An 11,073-nucleotide genomic window follows, 5' to 3' on the forward strand; every position below is an offset into this window, starting at 1 on the left:
TCCAGCCTGTAACTCTCCGCTTGCTAACAGGGACCTCATTTGGAATGAAGCAATAATTTAAAGCCACATTGTATCTGCTCCCTGACATGAGCAAAGGGCTCTTTTAACTCCTTCTTGATCTGCACCAGTGCGGACAACTGCAGCTCACCTTATCAGCCACTCGCCCTTAAACCTAGAAAGGGAGTTATTTAAAACACAAACTCACTGACAGAGAGACAGGCACGCTCGCTCGCACACACACCATTCAACCAACAATAGAGGCTCAGTCAGAGATCCTTGTGCCTCTGAGTAATTCCCTGCATAGAGATGTGGCACATAATCTGTCAAAAGGCTCTACTGAAGCCTCTGCTGCTGTCAGATGGGGACTAAAAATTATGAGCAAAAGGGGGAAATGTCAACTAAAAAAAATAAGTGTTTTTCTTTCCCTTCGAACTTGAATTGAATGGGGCAGGGCCGTAGCTCAGGAGCAGAGCATCTGCTCTGCATGCAGAAGGCTCAGATTCAACGCCTGGCATCTCCATGTAGGGCTGGGGAAAGACAGCCTGCCTGAAATCCTAGACAGCTGCTGCCAGCCAGTGTAGGCAACACTGAGTTAGGTGGGCCAAAGGCCTGAGTCAGTGTGAGACAGCTATCCTTGGCTGCCAGTACCCACAACATGTTACAGCAGTGATTCAGACCCCAGAGGGGAGACGTCTGTCGTTCCCTGCGCTGGCCACAGCCATCAGAAGCGAGAAGATGTTTGCTTTCTGTTGAAGGTGACCATGGCAAGTCACCATATTTCATGTTCCGAGCCACAGTTTGGTGACATCACAGTGTCACCGACTGAAGTGCCCCAGGAATAACCTCCTAACATTTATACCTTTCTGCAGCCCTCTGTTTTCATAGGGGGGGGGGAAGACTTTTTTCCCCCAAGGTAGAAAAAAACCTATTTTCTCATACCTTCCCCCTCTCAGCGCTCCAATGTCAACATTACCAGCTGAGTGACGAGAGAACTTGGAAATGCTTTTAAACTATTCCAGCTTGGAATCAGACGAGTTCAGAACAATGCATGTGTTTCCCTTGATGAAAGGTGACCTCTGCAAAGCCTCCCATGGCCAAGATTGTGGAACAGTTGCACAGTGTCTGTCATGGAGTGGCACAACACAAACCCTGGAATTAGCGTGTCCATCTAGTTACAGATGGATGACCATTAGATACCAGCACCTCAGAGGATGAACCTTCCCCCCCTTATTGCCTGATAAGCAAGAGGATTCCATGCTGCTGTTTTGTGAGGAGCTCCCCTAAATGCAAGGAAGCCACTCACAAAGGGGATTTGGCGTGCAGGGCTTGGGGTGGCCTGGCGGGAAGGAGGCGAGGTCGAGGAGGCAAGGCGCCACTTATCTTGTCCCACAAAGAGGTGCCTCCTTTTCCCATTAGCTCTTTTCCTTCCCACACACACCTGCCTCTTCTTTCTGCCCTATACCCCACCCCTGATAGCCCTGGATCACTCTGGGCCGCCGTACCCAACCCGTAGAGATCCGGGGCTATCTCAACCCCAACTTGTCCAAGGCCTAAATGCCTCTGAAGAGGTCCAACGTGGCTCAGTCTTCAGCCAAATACAGAGCACAGCTCTAACCCTTAGGACTACAATGGATACAACCCATTTTCTACATGTCCATCCCCTAAAATGTGCATTTTGTATGCTTTACAATTATATTATTAACAGCAGTAGTAGCAGTATCTATTTATATACCACTTTTCAGCCCAAAACAGTAAACAACATGTCAAAAGAACAATATGTATCATAGAGTACAATAAAATGCCACAAATCAATTAGCAAGACAGAGAAATCACAGGCATAGAAGGGTGAGAGAAAAGCTTCCCACTTAGGGCCTAGAAACTTGAACAATGATAAATTCTTTTAAAAAGAAAGTAAGAAAAAAGGCAAGCCCAGCTAGAAGAATTATGGGTGCTTTCACCACCACCCCTATTCCAACTATTCAATACACAATTTTGAATGCATTTGAACATAAAATATGGATTTTTGGTGCACAATTTTGGGACCCAAACTGCACTGCCAAATTCAGAAAAGTGTGAATCTGACTGACAGCTGCATGCCAAGTGCAGGATTAACAAACTGGGTCAATCAGCTGAAGAAGAAAAAAGTGCCCCAAATGGCTCCTTGGTTGCACCTCTTATATAATGATGCGCAGTGATTGAGGTGCCTGATGTGTCACCAAGGAATGTTAATTCCTTTTTTTTTTTAATGTGCTGTCCTACCAACAGGCGCTGGATCACCAAGCAATCTTACTTAGGCAAGTCATTGCTGATGAGACTCGAAGACCCCACTGAGGAGCTAATTACTCAACTTGAAATTCCAAGCATGGCCAGACTGGGGAGTGTCGGGATGAATACCTTCCCTGCTCACTCCCCCGACAGGATGTTCTCCTGCTGCATTGTGGGAGATCTGTTTTTAACGAGACCTAATCAGAGGCTTCTCATTGCAGAGCCCATCAAAAGCAAACCGGCCTTTCTGGCTGCTAATAAAATCATTAACAGCACAGCGTCATCAAGAGGATGGAATCAGCCCATGTGTGTGTGTGTGTGTGGTGTATCAGGATGTGAGGAACGTGCCCCATTAGTTCTGCAGACATCTGCTTCCTGAATTTGGCTCACAAATATCTGCAGTTCTCCAAGGAACCAGCAGCTCTCACCTCTAGGCACATCTGAATTGTTCTCCATTAAATGAATGGAGCATGCTGGCTTGTATAGCAATGAGAAGTGTGTGTGTGTGTGTGTGTGTGTGTGTGTGTGTGTGTGTGTGTGTGTGTGTGTGTGTGTGTGTGTGTGTGTGTGTGTGTGTGTGTGTGTGTGTGTGTCCGTCCCCAAATCCAGAGGGTGGAAGACACCCACCCATACAGTGTCCTGCAGACAATAGGGTTTTCAGGGGGCAAGTGTGTCCCCCTTCCATCGCATCCATACAGCAAAAGAGATCAGACAAAAAGTGTGGATTGAACTGGGACCACACTGTATTAATACCAGGATGTCTGCAGAGAGGGAAAAGCAGTGGAGGAAATTAATCAAGCCAGCTGAGCAGTCTTGGGCAAGCCAACCTCTGTCCAGGGATTGGGGGTGGCAGAGGCAACCTCTTCATTGCCTCACTAAGCCAGCCCCTCCAAAGGCCCAACCACTCCAGCTGAGTGAGGCAGATTAGCTCCAAAAGCACCCTGTCTACAGCTCAGAGGTCCAACAGCCCCGAGTGACTTGTCTCTGGAAATGGCCCTCACTATCAAAGGTACCTAAGGCTGCACACCTAACCTCATCCCTACCTGTCCCGTTCATAAGAATATAAGGAACGCTTGCATGGGATGGAAGGTGCACTGTACGAAGATGAGAGTCACATCCATTGCCTTGCCCACTTTCCCCTCCAGTCACACCCACCCAGCAAGTGGCCCCTGGAAGGTGGCCCAAGAGGGAATGTGGTCCTTGGGCTGGAAAGGATTCTCAACCCCTGGTCTGCACTGACTGGCAATGTCTCCCTGGGAATTCAGACAGGGGACATTCCCAGCCCTATCTGGAGATAACCAGAGACTGAAGCTGGGGGACCTTCTGCACACCAAGCAGATGCTCTACAAATGAGCCATGGCCTTCCCTATTTTTTTCCTTCAAATCTGCCTCTCAAATCAGAATGCATAACTACCAATCCAGAATCCTTGATTTCAATTCAGATGTGAGGTTAGACCTCAACATCTGAATGCTTTTAGACTGGGCATGTTCTTCCTTTTGGCAGGCATCAATTATGAACTCTCGTCGACTGCCAAAGACTAAATGCCATTGCATAATCGGCTCTCAAAGACTGTCAAATAATAAAACACCATTATATGTCAAATACAAAACACTGTCAAACATTGAAATCAAATCTCAAAGTGCTTGGTGGGTATCTGGCATGTCTTCAGGCATTCACAAAGGGCATGGAGAATATCTTTTCTTCTTCTTCTTTATGTTTTGTATCCACTGTTGTTGTTGTAAGACCACACTGCAAAAATTCAGAGGCGAGTGAATTTCAAAGGATAGTTGCATTTTGGTTCATGGTTTGGTTCGAGAAGTGTGAATTAGTCAGGTTCGCAGCAAAATGCCCTCTGAACAGGTTTCTCCCCATCCCTCTGGCTCCATGCCCTGGTGCTGATGATAAATGTGAAGAGGGTCCTTGCAGAAACCAGAACATCAGGCCTATTACAATGAACAGGGTAAAGACTACTCTGCTGCCTGTTACAGAACTTTACGCCAGTCCCTGAAAGTTTTGGACTCCTGTTTCCCCCTTGCTTCAGTTGGAATGGAGTATAAAGGTAGAACAGGAAAGGGGACAAAATGATGAAGGGACTGCAGAGAAGAACAGGGGTCATTTATTATTTTTTATTTAATTAATTAATTTATTTTTATTTAATTTCATTTATAAACCGCCCATAGCCAATGGTTCCCTGGGCGGTGTACAACATACAATAATACAATAAATGAACAAAATCACAGATAAAAATACAAATTCATAATAACACTAAATGATATTAGCATAGCTAAAACATTAAAACAGTAAAATACATAGAAATATATTAAAATGCCTGGGAGAATAGGAAGGTTTTAGCCTGGCGCCGAAAGGATAGCAGCGTAGGTGCCAGGCGTACCTCCTCGGGGAGACTGTTCCACAATTCGGGGGCCACCACCGAAAAGGCCCTAGATCTTGTCATTACCCTCCGAGCCTCTCGGTGAGACGGTACTCGGAGGAGGGCCTTAGATGTCGAACGAAGTGTATGGGTAGGTTCATGTATGTTTTCTGCTGAAGAACTCAAGAGTGGGAGTTGAGATGTGCAGAAAAGCACGGCATTTTTCTCCCATGGGACTTACTTAAAGCAGCTGTTGTTCCAGTCGTTTTGACTATCAAATCTCCATTGACCAGACTACTTCTTTAAAAAAAGACTAAGCACATAAGAACATAGGAAACTGTCTTGTTCTGAGTCAAACCACTAGACCATCTATCTCAGTAATGTCTACACTGACTGGCAGTATCTCTTTCTCCAGGATCTCAGGCAGGAGTCTTTCCCTGATGTTTCTTGAGATACCAGGAATTACACAAGATTGTAGACACACTAAGTAGAGCTCTGTTGGATCACACAAATGGCCCACCTAGTCCTGCTTTATTAAGGAGGAAGGGCTGCCATTCAGTGGTAGAGCATCTGCCTTGTGTGATCAATCCCCAGCCTCTCCAGATAGGGCTGGGAGAAAGGGCTTATCCACATGGGAGAATTACTTCATATTAAAGACTATGTGTTTACATCTGTTTTCTATTTGCACCATCCACAATAAGAGCTCAATGCCAGCTGCAAACATGCTGTTTTCTATTCACACTAAGGGGAAGGATAAATCATGCAGTTTCCTAATGACCACATCCTCTAATTTAGCATTTCCATTCCCTCTGGTTGCTTGGCAACTGAGCATGCTCAGTTTGTTCTGCCAGCTGCAGTCGGTTCCATTAAAAAAACCTAGAAGTGCAGTTATTTGTATTTTCACTGGTTCAATACAGCTGAAATACAAATCTCTGCTTGAGCAGTGTTTTGCTTTTGCACACAAGTTAGGGGGGAAAGAAAAATAAGGCACCCTTTGCAGCAAGATAAAAAAAAGGCTTGCAGAATGGGGGAGAGCAGCTGGAAGTTGCTTGTCAGCCTAGAGGAAACAAAATGACAGAAGGGAGAAGGAGAAAGCGGGTGTGGAGAAGGGAACAATTGACACACCCACCTAAAAGCATTGGAGCAAAGCATCTGCAAGCACTCGAGATATGGAGTGAAGATGTTTTTCCTTCCCTTTTCATATTATCAGAGGATTGGGTTAGTACAGATTTACAGGGGGAAACTGCATGATAGCTTCTGTTTGCCAATAACGTCATGGGAACCATGCAAATTAAAAGGGGATGTGAGTAGCACCAAGCACACACTAAACCACCGTGTAGATTTTATTTTATTTTATTTATTTAATTTAATTTAATTTATATACCGCCCTAAGCCCGAAGGCTCTCTGGGCGGTGTACAAAAAGATAAAAAACAAGCAATGTATAAATGCAATAAATACAATAAATCAAGAAAACAAAACAAACAAACAATAAAAGAACCAAACAACATCCAAAATACAAATAATGATGAAAATGCTATTAAAACACACTTTAAAATGCCTGGGAGTATAAAAAGGTTTTCACCTGGCGCCGAAAAGATAGTAGCGTCGGCGCTAGGCGCACCTCATCGGGGAGGCTGTTCCACAGTTCGGGGGCCACCACGGAAAAGGCCCTGGTTCTAGTCACCACCCTCCGAGCTTCTCGATGGGATGGCACTCGGAGGAGGGCCTTAGATGTTGAGTGTAGTGTCCAGGTAGGTTCATATTGGGAGAGGCGGTCCACCAGGTATTGCGGTCCCATGCCGTGTAGGGCTTTATAGGTCAAAACCAGCACTTTGAATCTAGCCCGGAAACAAACAGGAAGCCAGTGCAGACGGGCCAGAACAGGTGTTATATGAGCGGACCTTCTGGTCCGCGTCAGCAATCTGGCCGCTGCATTCTGGACTAGTTGTAGTTTCCGAACAGTCTTCAAGGGCAGCCCAACGTGGAGCGCATTGCAGTAGTCCAGTCTAGAAGTTACCAGAGCATGAACAACTGAGGCGAGGTCGTCACTGTCCAGATAGGGACGTAGCTGGGCTACCAGGCGAAGATGGTAAAAAGCATTCCGTGCCACCGAGGCCACCTGGGCCTCAAGTGACAAGGAAGGATCAAAAAGAACCCCCAAGCTACGCACCTGTTCCTTCAAGGGGAGTGTAACCCCATCAAGAACAGGATGAACATCCTCCATCTGGGCAGAGAAGGCACTCACCAACAGCGTCTCGGTCTTGTCTGGATTGAGCTTCAGTCTGTTAGCTCCCATCCAGTCCATTATCGCGGCCAGGCAGCGGTTTAGCACGTTAACAGCCTCACCTGAAGAGGATGAAAAGGAGAAATAGAGCTGTGTGTCATCAGCGTACTGATGGCAACGCACCCCAAAACTCCTGATGACCACACCCAGCGGCTTCATGTAGATGTTGAAAAGCATGGGGGACAGTATCGATCCCCGCGGGACTCCACAATGGAGAGTCCAGGGCATCGAGCAATGTTCCCCAAGCACTACCTTCTGGTGGCGACCCACCAAGTAGGAGCGGAGCCACTGCCAGGCAGTACCCCCAACTCCCAACTCCGTGAGTCTTCCCAGAAGGATACCATGGTCGATGGTATCAAAAGCAGCTGAGAGATCAAGGAGAATCAACAGAGTCACACTCCCCCTGTCCCTCTCCCGACAAAGGTCATCATACAGGGCGACCAAGGCTGTTTCGGTGCCAAAACTGGGCCTGAAACTGGATTGAAATGGATCAAGATAATCAGTGTCATCCAAGAGCCCCTGGAGCTGGCCGGCAACCACCCACTCCAGCACCTTGCCCAGGAACGGAACATTCGCCACAGGTCTATAGTTGTTCAGGTTATCTGGGTCCAAAGGGGGTTTCTTCAGGAGCGGTCTCACAACAGCCTCTTTTAGGCAGTCAGGGACCACTCCCTCTCTCAGAGAGGCGTTTATTATCTCCTTGGCCCAGCGGTTGCGGTCCTGCCAGCTTTCACCAGCCAAGAGGGGCAAGGGTCCAGCACAGATGTGGTCGCCCGCACCAGTCCAAGGATCTTGTCAACATCCTCAAGCTGTACAGACTGAAACTCATCCAATAAACAAGGACTCCAAAGACTTCTGCCTGAAACCCTGGAGAGCCACTGACAGGCGGTAGATCTATACTGTGCTAGATGGACTCCAATTGTTTGACTCAGGATAAGGCAACACCCTCTGTTCCCCACAAGGAGCCCATAAGCAGGGCATGAGGATAATAGCACACACACACACACACATATTCATGATTCCCTGCCAAGGGTATCCAACAGCATACTGCCTCTGATAAAGGAGGTAGGACACAACCATCCTGACTAGTAGTTATTGATAGCTTTCGTCTAATCGCCTGTTACAGCTATCCAAGTTGGTGGCCCTGAGAACATCCCGTGAGAGCAAGTCCCACAGGTTGACTATGTGTTGTGTGCAGTCTTTCCTTTTGCTTGCAGAAGGATGCACTCTATGACTACAGCCCTTCCCCAAAGTAATGCAGCCATGCAGGGGAACGCTTGGTCTCTAATGCATGGGAGGGGGAATACACTAGGAGCTCACGGATTCACTTGCCGGGTTATTAAGGCACACAGTCCTTCCAACAACAGCTGGAAAGCTGGCATTTGAAACAGGTGCACATGTGGTCCAAGGATTTAAAACATTGGTTAAAAATGCTCCCCTCTCCTTCCTGGCCATTCCAGTTGTCAGAATTTGGGTCACAAAACATACAGAGACCAGCGATGGGATTCAGATGTGTAAGAGTTTCTCCCTTCCCAGTTCCATGGATTTGGGGATGAGAAATTTTGCAGGGGTAGGTAGGAGTGTAAGATTGACGATGGGAGAAGGCACACCTGCAACCACCTGGGAGTTCTCCTCCACACATTCAAGCACCCAGGGACATATCTGTGCATGCACAGGGAATGTAAGCTGACTTTCCCAACCGGGTGACCTCTACATCCTGTTGGACTCCAATTCCCAAAAGCACCGGTCAGCCTGGCATGGCGGGAGTTGTAGTCCAACAATATCTGGAGAGCACCAGGTTGGGGAAGGCTGATTTCAGCTGTATTTACTAATTTAATACTAATCTTGAAAGACAGAAAGTGCACTATGGGGAGGCGAGTTTTTGTTCAAAAAACAAATATTGAAGAACTAATGAGATTTTTTTTAAAAAATATTGGTGATTCTTGTCAGGAAGGGGATCTATGTTTCAGTACCCACTGTCTTTCGGGCCAGGATCTCTTCTCAATCATCCCAGAGTGCAGGACATGGAATAATGGACTCAAGTTACAGGAAGCCAGATTTTGGCTGAACATCAGGAAAAACTTCCTAAATGTTAAGAGTGGTATGACAATGGAACCAATGACCTAGGGAGGTGGTGGGCATTCATGAAGCAGCTGGGCAGCTACCTGTCCGGGATGCTTTAAGTTGGATTAAGAACATAAGAACATAAGAAGAGCCTGCTGGATCAGGCCAGTGGCCCATCTAGTCCAGCATCCTGTTCTCACAGTGGCCAACCAGGTGCCTGGGGGAAGCCCGCAAGCAGGACCCGAGTGCAAGAACACTCTCCCCTCCTGAGGCTTCCGGCAACTGGTTTTCAGAAGCATGCTGCCTCTGACTAGGGTGGCAGAGCACAGCCATCACGGCTAGTAGCCATTGATAGCCCTGTCCTCCATGAATTTGTCTAATCTTCTTTTAAAGCTGTCCAAGCTGGTGGCCATTACTGCATCTTGTGGGAGCAAATTCCATAGTTTAACTATGCGCTGAGTAAAGAAGTACTTCCTTTTGTCTGTCCTGAATCTTCCAACATTCAGCTTCTTTGAATGTCCACGAGTTCTAGTATTATGAGAGAGGGAGAAGAACTTTTCTCTATCCACTTTCTCAATGCCATGCATAATTTTATACACTTCTATCATGTCTCCTCTGACCCACCTTTTCTCTAAACTAAAAAGCCCCAAATGCTGCAACCTTTCCTCGTAAGGGAGTCGCTCCATCCCCTTGATCATTCTGGTTGCCCTCTTCTGAACCTTTTCCAACTCTATAATATCCTTTTTGAGATGAGGCGACCAGAACTGTACACAGTATTCCAAATGCGGCCGCACCATAGATTTATACAACGGCATTATGATATCGGCTGTTTTATTTTCAATACCTTTCCTAATTATCGCTAGCATGGAATTTGCCTTTTTCACAGCTGCCGCACACTGGGTCGACATTTTCATCGTGCTGTCCACTACAACCCCAAGGTCTCTCTCCTGGTCTGTCACCGCCAGTTCAGACCCCATGAGCGTATGTGTGAAATTAAGATTTTTTGCTCCAATATGCATAATTTTACACTTGTTTATATTGAATTGCATTTGCCATTTTTCCGCCCATTCACTCAGTTTGGAGAAGTCTTTTTGGAGCTCTTCGCAATCCCTTTTTGTTTTAACAACCCTGAACAATTTAGTGTCATCAGCAAACTTGGCCACTTCACTGCTCACTCCTAATTCTAGGTCATTAATGAACAAGTTGAAAAGTACAGGTCCCAATACCGATCCTTGAGGGACTCCATTTTCTACAGCCCTCCATTGGGAGAACTGTCCGTTTATTCCTACTCTCTGCTTTCTGCTTCTTAACCAATTCCTTATCCACAAGAGGACCTCTTCTCTTATTCCATGACTGCTAAGCTTCCTCAGAAGTCTTTGATGAGGTACCTTGTCAAACGCTTTTTGAAAGTCTAAGTACACTATGTCCACTGGATCACCTCTATCTATATGCTTGTTGACACTCTCAAAGAATTCTAATAGGTTACTGAGACAGGACTTTCCCTTGCAGAAGCCATGCTGGCTCTGCTTCAGCAAGGCTTGTTCTTCTATGTGCTTAGTTAATCTAGCTTTAATAATACTTTCTACCAGTTTTCCAGGGACAGAAGTTAAGCTAACTGGCCTGTAATTTCCGGGATCCCCTCTGGATCCCTTTTTGAAGATTGGCGTTACATTTGCCACTTTCCAGTCCTCAGGCACGGAGGAGGACCCGAGGGACAAGTTACATATTTTAGTTAGCAGATCAGCAATTTCACCTTTGAGTTCTTTGAGAACTCTCGGGTGGATGCCATCCGGGCCCGGTGATTTGTCAGTTTTTATATTGTCCATTAAGCTTAGAACTTCCTCTCTCGTTACCACTATTTGTCTCAGTTCCTCAGAATCCCTTCCTGCAAATGTTAGTTCAGGTTCAGGGATCTGCCCTATATCTTCCACTGTGAAGACAGATGCAAAGAATTCATTTAGCTTCTCTGCAATCTCCTTATCGTTCTTTAGTACCCCTTTGACTCCCTTATCATCCAATGGTCCAATTGTCTCCCTAGATGGTCTCCTGCTTTGAATGTATTTATAGAATTTTTTGTTGTTGGTTTT

Source organism: Rhineura floridana, chromosome 19 (genome assembly GCF_030035675.1).
Source record: "Rhineura floridana isolate rRhiFlo1 chromosome 19, rRhiFlo1.hap2, whole genome shotgun sequence".
NCBI lineage: Eukaryota > Metazoa > Chordata > Lepidosauria > Squamata > Rhineuridae > Rhineura > Rhineura floridana.